This window comes from Mytilus californianus, unplaced genomic scaffold (genome assembly GCF_021869535.1).
Source record: "Mytilus californianus isolate M0D057914Y unplaced genomic scaffold, xbMytCali1.0.p SCAF_9, whole genome shotgun sequence".
Taxonomy (NCBI): domain Eukaryota; kingdom Metazoa; phylum Mollusca; class Bivalvia; order Mytilida; family Mytilidae; genus Mytilus; species Mytilus californianus.
In genome coordinates, this window is record NW_026262745.1 from 62384285 (window position 1) to 62400420 (window position 16136).

General features: G+C 32.6%; 1 protein-coding gene and 1 long non-coding RNA gene across 2 annotated transcripts in view; both read left to right on the forward strand.

The window, feature by feature from the left end:
- LOC127714522 (adhesion G protein-coupled receptor L4-like) overlaps positions 1 to 16136 on the forward strand; it is a 115702-nt gene that overhangs the window by 52113 nt on the left and 47453 nt on the right. The window lies entirely within an intron of this gene.
- LOC127714533 (uncharacterized) lies at positions 403 to 7450 on the forward strand. The gene is made up of 3 exons (XR_007987772.1): positions 403 to 662; positions 5150 to 5236; positions 6720 to 7450. It is a non-coding gene; the product is annotated as an uncharacterized LOC127714533 (long non-coding RNA).

The window sequence follows — 16136 nt, forward strand, 5'->3', positions numbered from 1 at the left end:
GTTACCCCACTCTATTCATATAATTTAGATCTTAAAAATGTATTATACCTTTTCATATATTGCGAGGGTAAAATTGTAACCTTTTCCCATATTGGTTGGTTTTCGTGGGGTGTGTTGGAAAAGTGGAATATTTAAGGCTAAGATTCTGTATGTAATGTTTACTTACGGTGAGACTTTCGGCTGTGAAAAAATGACAGGGCTTTTCATATACAAGTAATTGGAACTTTATCGACCTATCATATATTTCTGATAGTTTTTCCCACCTATTCCCATATTTTCAAGCTGGAAAAAGTGACCTATTCCAGCGGCACGTCATATCACCCCCCCCCCCCCCCCCCCCCCCCTTCCCCCGAGTAAAATACACAAATGTATAATACCTTAATTCAGGAGCACAGTCTGTCTTTAGCGTAAATAACTTCGAGATTAATATGTAAGTTTACTTTGCTAATCGATGTTCCTGTAATTCAGATTTAAATTTATTTGTGAGACCCCCGTCACTATTTATATTCACTCAAAGAAAGGGGTTCTCCGTTACTGGGAAAATCCAAGGACGTATTGTGTTAGTTATACGTCCTTGGAAAATCTTATCTGATTCAGGATCAATTTATCGGTTACACTCCCCTATCACCAGTGATTCTTTGTGAACTGACATTCTGAAAAAGGTATACTGTTGACTATCAATTTGCATGATTAGTTACAGATGTCGACTCGGACTACTGCAGAAGACAATAATTCAGTTCACTGATTTAGATTGAATAGTGGTTCGGTTAATCCCCGTCTTCCCCAAACAAGTAAGAATTAGGTTACATCTTTTGGTAGTCCAAATAATTATGACGTCTAGCAAGGCTATTTTATTTTTTTTATGCCCCCGCCGTAGCGGTGGGGGCATTAAGTTTTACCCTTGTCCGTCTGTACGTACATACGTCCGTACGTCCCAAAATTGGTTTCCGTTCTCTAACTTGAGTTTGCCTCAACCAAATGTTAAAGTAAAAACTTATACACAATGCTTATTACCACAAAACACAGATCAAGTTTGAATTTTGGTGGCGTCACTTTAACCGTTCTAGAGTTATGCCCCTTTATAAATGGAAAAATTGCAAAATTTTTAGTTTCTGTTCTCTAACTTAAGTTTGCCTCAACCAAATGTTATAAAACTTATACACAATGCTTATTACCACAAAACACAGATCAAGTTTGAATTTTGGTGGCGTCACTTTAACCCGTTCTAGAGTCGTGCCACTTTATAAATGGAAAAATTGCAAAATTTGTATTTTCTTCTAAATATCAAGTAATTTTTAAAATTGGAATTATCTCCCTTTGTCCATTATTATAGTTGAATCAACTACAATCAATGCTTTATACAATGCAATGTTTAATTTTGACTTCCACTGATAAAACACAGATCAAGTTGAATTTGGGTAGTGTCACTTTAACCTTTATTGAGTTATGCCCCTTTATAAATTGAACGATTGCAAATTTTTAGTTTCCATTCTGTAACTTAAGTTTGCCTCAACCAATCATTATGAAACCTATACCCAATATTCATTACCACAAAACTAAGATCAAGTACAAATTTTTTGTTTCCGTTTTCTAACTTTAGTTTGCCTCAACCAAATGTAATGAAACTTATACACAATGCTTATTAGTACATAATACAGATTAAGTACGAAATTAGGTGGCGAAAAATTACCATTCTTGAGTAATGTCCCTTTATAAACATAAAAATTGCTGAATTTTTCGTTTCCGTCATCTAACTTTAGTTTGTCTCAACCAAATGTTATAAAACTTATACACAACCGTTCTAGAGTTATGATGCGTGTTTACAAATAGAAAAATTGCTGAATTTTTAGTTTCTGTTCTCTACTAAAGTTAGCCTCAACCAAATGTTATGAGACTTACACACAATGCTCATTACCACAAAACTCAGATCAAGTTCAAATTTGGGTAGCGTCACTTTTACCGTTCTTCAGTTATGTCCCTTTATAATTTTTCTATCTATCTATCTTCATATTTCCGCACTCAGTCACAACTTTGACTATTACGTGCCCAGAAAAACGTTAAAATAGCCTTGCAAGACGTCATAATTATTTGGACTAATCTTTTGGCAAATATGGTCGTACCACAGGGTTTGTTACAATTTGCCGGGTTTTCTATCCTTACGAACCCTGAAAAACTTACCAGGCCAGGTGATAAAAAATCTGTCTCCCCTTTTTATCCCACCAGAAAATCAAAAGGTTGTCTCCTTACACCTACATGACAAAAACATATACAAATATGGTATCATTGCCAATGTGACGGCTCTTCAACAGAAACTTAAACCGTAGAAGTTAACAACTATATAGGTCACCGTACAGATTTCAACAATGGGTAAAAAGCCAAACTGCGTAATAAGCTACAAAAGGCTAAAATAGATAGACAATATCTGACAAGGGTAGAAATGTTCAGAATGTTGAAAAAAAAATCTACTGTCCATTTGCATCAAAACTAGCAGCTGACTCATAGGAGTTGTTGCCTTAAATACAGATTTTAACCATTTTTTTTTTCTTCATATTTCTTGAATTTGCCTTTTTATCTTGAAAACTGTAATAATTAAAGAGAAACTTAAATCTTATTAAAAAGTTATTGCTTTTCAATGATGATTTTGATCCAGTTTTTGCAAAAACTTGGAAACTTTAAATCTTGGGTAAACTCCTTATATTATACTGCCTGGTCTCGTGGTAGCGTGTTCACCTCACGTGCAGAAGGTTGTTTATTTTGAACCCAACCGGGTAAAACCAAAGACTTTAAAGTTGGTATTTGCTGCTTCTCCCCTAAGCACGCAGTATTAAGGAGTAAGAGCAAATACTGGTTTGTTCAGAGTCAGAATAATGTGTCAAGGTAAGGTGACATGTCTCTCTGAGAACTAGTGTAAGAGATAAATTGTCTGGTCAGACAAATATAACTAGTATAAAAAGTCCATGGATACAGAATTTACTAGTATATTTAGTCCGATGTCAGTAATTTATGTCCCCAGACTAATTTTCCTAGTCCATGACATCACTATTCCTAGGTAATAACATGAATAAGGCCCCTATATTTGGTGAATGGAATGATTGTGAGATGCACAGTCTGTCTGGCATGTTTTATATGACCTTGACCTCATTTTCATGGTTCATTGGTCAATGAAAAGTTTGCATTGTTTTGTCAGTTTATCATATGCTTTAAGCAACAGGTAAATTATATTTGGCGGATGTAACGATTGTAAGGTGTGCATGTCTGTCTGGCAGATTCATATAACCATGATCGCATTTTATGGTTCTTTGGTCAATGCTAAGTTTTCTTAGTTTTTTATACGGTCATATATTGGTATGACGTTGGCGTTATCGTCGTCCGAAGACGCATTGGTTTTCGCACTCTAACTTTAGTTTAAGTGAATGGATCTCTATGAAATTTTACCATAAGGATTGATTTTGGGGGTTATGGTACCAACAGTTAAGGAATTAGGGGCCAAAAAGGGGCCAAAAATAAGCATTTTTGTAACTTCCAGACATAACTTGTGTGTTAGTGTATGGATCTCTCTGACATTGTACCACAAGGTTCCATATCACACAGGGAATGCTGGGATTGATTTTGGGGGTAATTGCCTCAAAATATTAGGAATTAGGGGCCAAAAAAGGGGCAAAAAACAAGCATTTTTCTAGTTTCATGACAATAACTTGTGTGTAAGTGTATGGATCTTTCTAAAATTGTACTACAAGGTTCCATATCATAAAGGGAAAGCTGGAATTGAGTTTGGGGGTAATTGCCCAAAACGTTTAGGAATAAGGGGCCAAAAATAAGCATTTTTCTAGTTTCCAGACAATAACTTGTGTTCAAGTGTAAGGATCTCTCTGAAATTGTACTGCAAGGTACCATACCACAAAGGGAAGGCTGGGATTGATTTTGGGGGCAATTGCTTTAAAATTTTAGGAATTAGGGGCCAAAAAATGGGCAAAAAACAAGAATTTTTCTAGTTTCATGACAATAACTTGTGTGTAAGTGTATGGATCTTTCTGAAATTGTACTACAAGGTTCCATATCACAAAGGGAAAGCTGGAATTGAGTTTGGGGGTAATTGCCCAAAATGTTTAGCAAAAAGGGGCCAAAAATAAGCATTTTTCTAGTTTCCAGACAATAACTTGTGTTCAAGTGTATGGATCTCTCTGAAATTGTACTGCAAGGTACCATACCACAAAGGGAAGGCTGGGATTGATTTTAGGGGTAATTGCCTCAAAATTTTAGGAATAAGGGGCCAAAAAGGGGCAAAAAACAAGCATTTTTCTAGTTTCAGGACAATAACTTGTGTGTAAGTGTATGGATCTTTATGAAATTGTACTACAAGGTTCCATATCACAAAGGGAAAGCTGGGTTTGAGTTTGGGGGTAATTGCCTCAAAATTTTAGGAATAGGGGCCAAAAAGGGGCAAAAAAAACAAGCATTTTTCTAGTTTCCAGACAATAACTTGTGTATAAGTGTATGGATCTCTCTGAAATTGTACTGCAAGGTACCATACCACAAAGGGAAGGCTGGGATTGAGTTTGGGGTGATGAATCATAAGGGGGTTCCAAAAATTGGGGGGGGGGGGTTTCCCTTTTTTTCCTTTTTTTTTCTTTAAAATTTTCCATTTTAAATTGGTTATTTCTGATTTATATATAAAAGCAAATAATAATGATATGGTTTGAATAGGTAAATTAAAAATTTTTAAGTTCTTAGACCACATTCATTCTGTGTCAGAAACCTATGCTGTGTCAAATATTTAATCACAATCCAAATTCAGTACTGTATCAAGCTTGAATGTTGTGTCCATACTTGCCCCAACTGTTCAGGGTTCGACCTCTGCGGTCGTATCAAGCTGCGCCCAGCGGAGCATTTTATTCATTTTATCAGATATTATAAGCATATGTCTACTTGTTGGTGTATGGAATGACTACAAGGTGTCATATAAAAATAAGAAGATGTCTGTCTGCCAAGTTTAATATTACTGTGACCTCATTTTCATAGAATATTGATAATATCAAGCAAAAATGATGAGCAAGACAAGATACAAATGATCCAAAATTGTCAGTTGCCTACTCATTATGTAATAGTAGTTATTGTCATTAAATGATAATGTTTACCCTTTTATGTGTAGGGCAAGAACATTAAAGATAAAGGGAAACTATAAACAAAAGAAATTATCAACAAAAATAGATTTACAGACGTCAACAAAGCCTAAATGGTAAGTCCACTTCTATAAAAGTTATTGCCCTTGAATAATGATTATTATGAAAATAAGATGTGGTATGATAAATGAGAAAACTATCCACCAGAGTTCAATTAAGTGGATGTAAGCAATGCAATTACTTATTAGAGGCCAATGATGACCTGTAAATAATGACAGGCAAAATATGGCAGGGTTGATATAAAAATAAGAAGCGGTACGATTGCCAATGAGACTTTTCTCCAATAGAGATCAAATGACATTAAATTTAACAAAATTAGTTCACTGTACAGCCTTCGACAATGAGCAAACCCTATACTGCATAGTAATCCATAAAAGGCCATGAAATAACAAATGTAAAACAATTCAATAAGGGCATGGCGTCATTTAAAAAGGGCATGGTGTCTATTCCATGCTAAACATGCTTGGGGGAAACACCATAAAGGTGAAAGCTAAGTGCCTGATTTTTGCACAAAACAATAAACAAAAAACAAATATGATATATAGCAACAATTGACAACCACTGAATAATAGACCCCTGACTTGGGACAGACACTTACAAAATGTGGCATGGTTTAACATGTTTGCTGGCGCCAAATCCTCCTCTAATTAAGGACAGTGGTGTACCGTAAGTGTCAGTTCAATATAAAAACTATAAAATCAGTTGAAAAGGGTTTTTTTCTGCTCTTGGGTCAGGTTATTTAAGGAATGACTATAATATTTTTTCTGTCTATGAAGAAATAACATCAAAAGTGTGGTGCACACTGAATAACCCGCGTAGCAGGTTATTTTAAAGTGTGCACCACATTTTTTATGTTATTTCGAATAGACAGAAAAAATATTACAGTCATTTCTTATAATTTAATTCTAAATTCCATTTTAAACCGGAGTAAACCATGAAAAAACGTTGATGACGTCACAGTCACATGACAAAATTATGTCTATGAGCTGATAAACAAAACAACGTCAGCCAATCAGAAGATGCGTTACATCCAAAATTGAATTATTTTAATACATTCCCGTTTTCATTCTCAATTTTATTAACTCATTAGAATGCAACAAAGCAGAAAAACAGCTACCAAAAACACAGACCGGATGTGGCAGGAAATTTATTCTTTCCCTTTAACAAAAAAGACTCAACATACAGATCTATTAGTACTCACAGTTACTGACAGCTAATTCAAAGCAAATATCAACTAATAAAATAAACATTTAGTGAACACCCAACCCACCCCTAACCTGGGACAGTGGTTTTAATAACAGCACAACATTTGAACAAACTGTAAACATTTGTTGCAATTGGCTTAACTCGAAAGACTGCAACAAGGCACAAAAAACAACTAATATGAAAACCATAGACTCAAAGCACTGAAATAAGAGTTCTTACAATTTTAAATATTCAAATGAAATTTTTATCAAAATGTACATAAATATGATAAAATAGCCATTTTATTGCTGTATTTCTCTTCATTTATAATTTTTGAGTTTTGTGTATTTGTAGGTCAGACATCTTGGTTTTCAAGATCATCATTCAACAGGTCAATACTGAACAGCAAACTTAAAGTTGATATTTTTCTACATAGTGTGACTTTTTTATTAATTTGAAATGGAATGTGTTTTTTTTCCTACAGAAGAAAGAGGAAATTTCAACATAATTACTATAAACAAAAAGGAGTCATATCATCATGATCATAGATGCTCAAGAACTTAATTAATCATGTAAATGCAACAACGTAATTATCAATTGAAAGAAGGGAGGAATGAAAAAATATATTAGTATTTTGTTGTCCAAATGAACTTGCTTTGTCCACTCATTTAAATCGCTCCATCCAATAAAGATGTACGGAGGAAGATTTTTGAAGAACAGATTGCATAAATGTTTTGTCTTAAGAATTGTAGGAATATTCTAGTGGATGAAATAATTTATTTACTTGACTCTTATATAGTGGACTGAATAATTGTTCATAGCAAGCTGAAACAAGAAAACTAAAACTTAACAGGAAAAGTCTTTATTTTATAAATTTACAAATATAAATGTAATATTATGAACACCACAAAGGAATAAGATTCAAATCATTTGCATATTCATGTATTGCAATGGAACTATAACAAAGAAAACTTTACCTCATGAAAAGAGTAAACTATTAACTGTGCTTTGTCAATTTATTCAGTCAGAATATGAAATATTTTTTTCAGTTCTATTTTTCATAATAAAACAAAGAAGACAAAGATTTCAAATCAATATTTTTTTCTTTTATTAAGACGTCATCATTTTATTTCAGTTAAAGGATTTTATTTTTTGACTTTAAATATTATTATATTTCCAAAATAATAATAATCTTTATTGTCATATAAACAAATTAAAAACATGTTTGTGACAAAATGAAAAAAACCAAAAATACACTCATATATATATTATAAACTTTTTACTACCAAACAGAATTCATTGTAACATACACATTACTGTATATTTATAATTTGAATTCCATAGGATTTTATTTTGTCCCATGGGATATTAAAAATCCCATGGGATAATTATAGTCCCATGGGACAACAAATATCCCATGGGACTACAATTATCCCATGGGACCCAAAAAAATCCCATGGGATTTAACCAAAATCCCATGGGATAATGGTCAATCCCATGGGATTTGCCTTATCCCATGGGATATTAAAAATCCCATGTTTTTCTAAATCAAATTACAAAATATATATAATAATAACAGCAGAAAAGCAATGAAATTATTGAATCCCATGTAATTCCACACATTTCGGTTATTTACACGACACTGTAGGTCTAAGGAGAGGCGGCGGCGGATTTGCAAATGAGTGTTTTGCAAATTAAAAGTGTCCAGTGTTATTAGTTAAAAAAAAACACTTTTAATAAAAAAAATTGAGATGTCCGATATTTCGATATTTACATATCTATAACCTGGGAATATTATACTATATCAACATATTATATCCCAGCTAAAACCTCTTCCTAACATTGCTCCTTGTCAATAGCCGTTAAATATCATGTTAATGTTATTTTATATCGTATAACTTTATTAATTGAAAAATTATCTTGTCTAAATACGGAACTATTCTTTATACAAATCAATGCATTTTATATAAAAGAGGCATACTAATGAATCTTCTGTAAATCAGTGATTGTTACAAGAACACTGCATTTGTCTTTCTTATAATTGAAATTGTTCTTCCTCATCAAATCTATATTTTTTTTATTCAACGCGATCTTATCATATAAGGATTTGATAACTATAGCTATCAGAACTGCTAGTTTATTTTGTTATTAAAAAAGGATAATAACCATCGAATCTCCCTCGAAACAATATTGTTCAAAATGGTCTTCACACACCAACTTGTGCTTGCTATAGATGCAACTATTTGCTGTTAGTTTAAGGTTGTACAACCATGTCTGATACAATTCTTTCTTTTTTTGTGGGATTGGGAAAACTATGTAGACTTTTGTCATAATCTTGTCTGACAGAACAACCGTACGCTTGACAAGACATTTTGACACTGAATAACCGTCTACGGTATTCCCAATTGATGATGGGAGTTTTTAACGCACGGTCGGTAAATCCCCGATTATTTTTGTTCTTTGTGGTTTATAGATATCACGTGTCTTTTTAGATCGAACATGCCGACAAGAAGGCGACATGTCGAGAACTGATAGTGAATTTCAAAAATCGATTTTGATCTCTTTACGTAGAGAATAAAAGTTTTTTATTTATGAACATGTGGTTTTTTATGCTTAAAGAACAAAATATCAATTTTTCATTTTTTTGCGGAGTTTCCCTTTAACAGAACGATTATCATTTTCTGTGTAACACACTAGGACAATGCATGTATCATTTTTCATTTGAATAAAATTTTAATTTAAGCCTCGATACTTTTAAGATTTAGAAGTATTAAATGTACTAAAATCTATCTCCGAGAGTTGGTTAAACGACAGGAGGTTTTGGGGACCCAGAAGAAATAAGATGAATAATGTTATTTTAAATTTTACATGCGGATCATTTCCTGGTTAAAACATTTGAAGACACACAACTTTCATTGATTTCAAAGGTTTCCCAAATTATATATAAACAGTTTCTTGGATTAATTTGCACTTGTCATGAGTGCAAATTGGAACCACACTTTTTTAACGGTAGAATCATCCAACTTGGCAATAATGTACCTCTGGGGGTAGGTAAAACAATACAAACATATTTTTTGGCATAGATCGATTTATACTCCCTTAGGAGAAGAAAATATCCTACAGGATATATTTTCTCCCTTTGGACTAAAAAACCCATAGGAGAAATAAAAGCATTTCCTGCAGGATATTTTGTATCACATAGGATATTTTTTTAATAAAATAATGCCGTACGATAAAAATATCCTGTGGGATAAAAACAATCCTTAGGGATAAAGTAAATCCTAAGGGATAAAAAAATCTTAAGGGAGAATGATAATACTTTGGGAGATTAAAGTAAATCATAAGGGAGAAAAAGATCCTACGGGGAAAAAAAACCTATGGGAGAAAGATATATCCTATGAGAGAAAGAAATATCCAAGGGAGAAAAAACAATCCAATGGAAGAAAAAAATCCTAGTTGAGCACAAAACCTATGAAAAGAGAATACTTTTTATATGTTCTGTTACTTAGTAAAAATATTATTTTATTTGACCAAATAACTCCAGATTTCTTTGTTCAAAAAATGCAATTTTACTACCAATAACACAACATTCCCGACAATAGTACCCCAAGCCCGTAGCTTGCATGTCAGTTACTGCTAGTAGTCCTTTGTTATTTTATGTTTATTATTGACATTTGCGTAGTTTCTTCTGTTACCTATTCTAACAACGAACTCGGACTTCTTTTAATTTGAGTTTTACCCGTATGTTTTGCTGTGTGGTTGTTTATTCCACATTTGCTAAAGGTATAGGGGAGTTTAGTGTAGAGTCCATTTCGCTAAATTAGTATACAATATTGTTTAGGGTCAGCGTAAGCCCTATTCCAGGTGCGGGAGTTTCTCTCTGCGTTGAAGACCCATTTTAAACTCTTCAGACAGGGCACCTGTACTCAACCATGTTGTTTAACTGAGACAAGACAACTTAAGCTGTGAAAAAAAGCAGAAGCAATTTCAAACAACACATGTTGTTGAGGCTAAGTATACCACCAGCTCGTAATTGAAAGTAAGAACAAGTCGAAAATATGTGTCCAACCGATCTTAAAAGCAATCATACGTTTGCATTCATCTCTGCTATCCGAGTTCATTGTTTTCTATAGGTTCTGAGAGATAATTATCTGTTGAACTATTAGACAGACAGACAGACATACAAATGTACAAGAAAATTGTATATAGCCCCCCTCTCCTATAGTTGGGGTATAATTTTGTTTTACCACCAAAAAGGTAGTTGTCTGGTGACTCAAATACACATAAGGAAGTTAAGTGTAAACATTTTTAATAAATGAATTAATTATCCCCTATAAAAACAAAATAGGACAGTCTTTTGTCACTATGATTAATCAAAACTGACTTTTGTCAATAAATTATATTAATCCATATTCTTAAAAGTTGTCACATTTCTTTATTTTTCCCAGTTTCTTCAAAAATGTTGCATCTTTAATTAGTCCTCTGTACCCAGCTAATATATACTTGAAGCGATAGCCTGTAAAATAAAGAAGATCATAATTAAAGTTTAATGGTAAGCAACAAATTAACATAATATCATAAGCCTTTCCTAAATGTTAATTTGTCGTTTCTATAATCATGCAATGATGATCTCAATATTTTTGAACAAGAATTCTTTTGAATAAAAATTAATTTGAATACAATGTGCAATAGTATTTTAGAATTTTTTTTTAAATTTAACGTACATGTCTAATAAAAAATTAGTACTGTAAAACACATGCAACATAGGGTCATTCTACAATTACAAAAAAATAATGTTTAGGTTGGTAGCATTCCATGAAGTTTTAATTTTAGGTGGACATACATAAATAGTTTTGCCAGTTACTATATTTCTTCGGTTTTGTCCTCAATATGCATGACGTATTTGCAACTGGACATCAGCAGATTTTTATAATATCCCAAAAATATAAACTAGATGCTTTGAAGGTCGTGTGTTGTTCACCTTGGTCTATGTGCATCTTCAACAATGGATACGTCAACATGTTAACTAGAATATTATTCATGACTAAAATCAATTTTTTTGTTGTTGTTGAAATTATATTGCTGATCATTTTTTCTGTGTATAGTTTCTATCTCCTATCGTTTTGGCCCAATTATCACAAAAAGTATCAAAATCGTCATTTAAGGACAACAGCTCCTCTAAGAAGATAATTGACAAGTTCGTCTACATGTTAGCAGACCTATTTGCAGATCTTGTCTTTGCTTTTAAAAGTTTCCGTCTTTCTATTACAGTTTTCAAAATAATAGGCAAAAACGGAAAAAAAAGTTGTAAAAAATCATCATTTAATTGTTATAACCCCAATATGGTCATCAACTGACGATTTCCGTCATTTGACTTATTTGCGGATTTTGTCTTACTGGTCATTTTTGATTTAAAAGTTTCTATCTATATCTTGTAGTTTTCAAGATAATAAGCAAAGACGCAAAATAAATGGTAAAATTGTCTTTAAAAGACAATTACTCCAATTAGAAACCGACTGTCGATTTCAGACATGCCAGATTATGTCTATCTACTATGATTTTCAAGATAATAGGCAAACACGAAAGAAATCGGTAAGATATGTAATTTAACATGTTTAAGGGCAATAAATACCACAGAAAGCCGCCTTTTTAATGTTAACAGACAAATGGCAGATACATCGTTCTGAACATGGGGTGGGGTCATCGGTTACGTTTTTCAACCATTTACCCGAATGATGATTGTATCCACGTTTGGTTGAATTTGGACCAGTAGTTTCAAAGAAGATGATCATTGTAAAAGTTAACGGACGACGACGACATACTCCAAGTGACAGCTTTGGTGCTGGTGAGCTAAAAATGATGAGCTGTCGACTGCATACATTTTTAGATTTGTATTCATTACACAGAATTATCTTTCGTGGTCTTATTTTAACCATATATAATTACATTACATGAACAATGTATGTTTCATTATAATACGTTATTTTGATTGGCTAACAGCAATCTCGCGTCATTCTGAAATTAACCTTCAATTCAAAATAAAATGTAACATTCATGATGACACGAGCTTCCACAATAAAGTGCACAGGTAAATTAAAGAAAAACTTGATAGAAATCGTTTTCATAGCAAAAAAATGTAATTATAAGTATTGAATGCTTCTTTTAGTAATTCTTTAAGGTTGTAAAAGCGTTGACCGTGCGCACATTTTTAGAATGAAGCGCTTTCGCGCTTCATACAAAATGTACTTCGATCAACGCTTTTACACCCCAATAAATTTACAAAAAGAAGCATTCAATCCTTAAATCGATGACAAAATAATAACTTTCCATATTTTAATACTGCAGTTACATCAGCACAATGCCATTTCTTGACATTTGAATAACATTCAGACAGCTTTTCTCCTTTAGTAAAGACCTAACATAAAGAGTTAATTATTAATATTTTCACATATATATTGTTTAAATGATTAGTTTAGAAGAAATTTTGAAAGTAAACTTTGATATTAAAAATAATTAGTTATTTTGCTGTACTTGTGTAAGACATCACAGAAGTTATGTTGTGTCTAAATATTGTATAATTAGCACACAGCGGAAATCGTTCATACATGTATTGTATTCTTTATAGAGATCGAAGTAATAAAATAGTCTTCAAAATTATGTTTTAAGACTTAATAAAAATAAATTGCATTTTTGCAGCATTATTTGAGTAAAACTAGATCAAGTATTTGAAAAGTCCTTTTGTTTATTGTTTTTTGTTTTGTTTGTCTCTGTGCTTTATGATCTGAGCCAAGGCTTCTTCGACTGATTTTTATAGTGAGTTCTTATAGTGTGCTGTTACACCTTTGTCTTATGTTAAACAAGGGATTCTGACATTTTGTTTGTGTCTGTCCCAGGAGCCTTAGTCGAGCAGATCGGTGACAAAATTGTGGGTTTGCTGATAAAAGCACACAATTTGGCATGGTAGTCGTTCTTGGCGTTTCAAACAATATTAGTTATGGACCCACCTTGAATTTTCAAAATGGCGGCTTTTATCCAAGATGGCCGCCATAATATATCAAAATCAACATATATCACTTATATACGGTCAAATTTGGCATGGTAGTAGTTCTTGGCGTTTCAAACAATATTAGCTATGGACCAACAAATTCAAAATGGTGGCTTTTTCCAAGATGACCGCCTCAAAATATCAAAATAAACAAATATCCCTTATATTTGTTTAAATTTGTCAAGTTAGTAGTACTGTGTGCTTCGAACAATATAAGCTATGGACCAAAATTTCAATATGGCTTCTTTTTCCAAGATATCATAATCAATAAAATTTCCTTATAGAATGTTACAAAGTGTCTTGCTTTGACGTACCTTCTAAAACTAAGAGCATTGTAATACCAAGTGTATGCCACATTAATCAAACATCAACAGATTTGCGAGGAAAGTGTAGAAAATCGTAACTACGATTTCATTCTTGCAGACCAGTAGTCTACAACGACAGATCACGTATCAACACTGGTGTTATTCCAATATTTCAGCTAGACTTAACTACATGTAGAATGTATTCTTCTGGATTCGAACAGTTTTCCCTGTGATCAACTGGAAGAGGACATAGTAAGGATCTACAAATTGCAGTAATATCAGGCTTGCCAGACAATTAACAAGGCAGGTTCTTGCCTCTCCGGTTTAGTGATTAGTTTGGTGTTGCAATTAAACAAGCAACATCAACAATCTGTTAGTATGACAACAATACTTGAAAAAGCTGCACATGCAGGTAGTTCAAAAAGACATGATGTAAGCAAAAGTCTTTTCAACAATCAGTAAAAACATTAGTTGATAATCGTTTGGCCAAATATTCAGAGTTATTCCATTAAAGCAAATACGATGCTAAGCATTTCAAAGGAACTTCTGTTTATTTCTCTTTTCTTCTTTAACATTACATTCAACTGAACTAAAACCATCTCTTAATGTATATGGTCTTCTACTGGATGCTAGGACAAGGAAAGGAGGTACTAAATGACAAAATGTACAGTTACGTTTGCTGTTTATGAATGATTCAGTTATCCATTAATCTACAGTAATAGAATATTCTATTTATAAAACATTCAACATTTAAAATATGTGGTTTTACAACAATAGCCATGGACAATATTGACAACAACAAGAGTTTAACTACGACTTCAGAATCGTTACATAGTACGACAATTTCAATATTTCAGCATTTTCTTAGTCTAACTTGGCAAACTCGTCATAACCTTTTGCTTTAAAATATATTCTTTTCCCTTATAATCCATAGTACTTTAACCAATATATTGTGCGCAAGCACAACTGTTTGTATTATTGCTATAACTTAAGTATATATTTTATTATAGAATAAGATATATCTTTAATACTAACCAAATATAATCATGCGTTTCATACATACATGGACGATATTTATCTAAACGCACGCAAGAACACCTGTATCGTTTTAAAAGACCCAATAAATTCAAAAGTATCATTTATCATCATCTTAAAAAGCACAATCATCCTATTAGATATTTAACAGTTCAACCTTTAGAAGTAGTAAATAAGCAGACTGGTGAATCTCATTCAAAGTTTGTACGATCACGGAAAATAATTGAATTAAATTGGATTAAAAAATTACAGACAGTCTACCCTCTCGGTCTTAATGATAATATCATGGGAATTGGTAATATATCAAGAACCGATTCTGTTAACATTTTGATATAGTTTCTAAAACTGTTCGTAAAAACCGTTCTCATGGGCGTAGAAAAAATCGCAATCAAAGAAAATTTCGGACCAACCATACAAATATTTCGGACCTAATTTCTAAAATCAACGGCAGACATTATCTATTAACCAAGCTCTGTTCTTTACCTATAAATAAATTAATAAAAATTTAAGAGGATTGCAACACAATTTCATATTGCAGTCCTAAGTATGAAATCGTTCAAATTATAATGGCATATTGTTATTCTAAACTGTTTCCCAAAATTGATCGCCCTGAAGATCATAAAAACATTTTATTAAAAAAAAGTATGTCAATAAAGGTTTTGATTTTGTAAATATTGCCGGTATTTTTAACGACCATTCTGTTAAAGAACATTTCCTGGATATTTTGATAATACTGAACTCCGTCTTATTTGTTATATTTACAAGAAATCTACCCGGAAATTTGTGTTTAATTATAGCCAAGTCTGTAAACATGTAAATATCAGTGAAAATACACCTACGTCATGTAATTGTAGTAATTCCGAATACACTTATGGCCCAATTTCCCATGTTATAACAGGAGACCTTAACATCGTTCGCGACCGAGAGTTAAAATCATTCCTCAGTAAAGGACCTAAATATCGCCCCCCGTCAATTATTAATTGGAATGAGTGTCGTAATATCATCCACGACTCACTTCGTGCTTACTGTTTGAAATGGATAAAACGGGAAAAAGCTGACAAAAAATCTTTGGACTCTTTTTTTAATTCAGTAATGAAGATAGTTGATATACGTATACAACATTTTAAAGAACATTTTACTCTTAAAAACAACCATAAAAATCCTATTTCTCGTATCAAACATAAACTAAAAGAACTAGCCAAGGAATTTGTTTTTGTCCCGGCTGATAAAGCTGCTAATAATATCATTATAGTTTGACGTAAATTTTGCATTGAGGTTCTGCAAAAGGAAATCACGAATTCACCAACATTCCAACTGACTTCATTTTCAGGAAACCATATCTGTAACAAACATAAACTTTTAGCTACTTCTTTACAAGCAGAACCA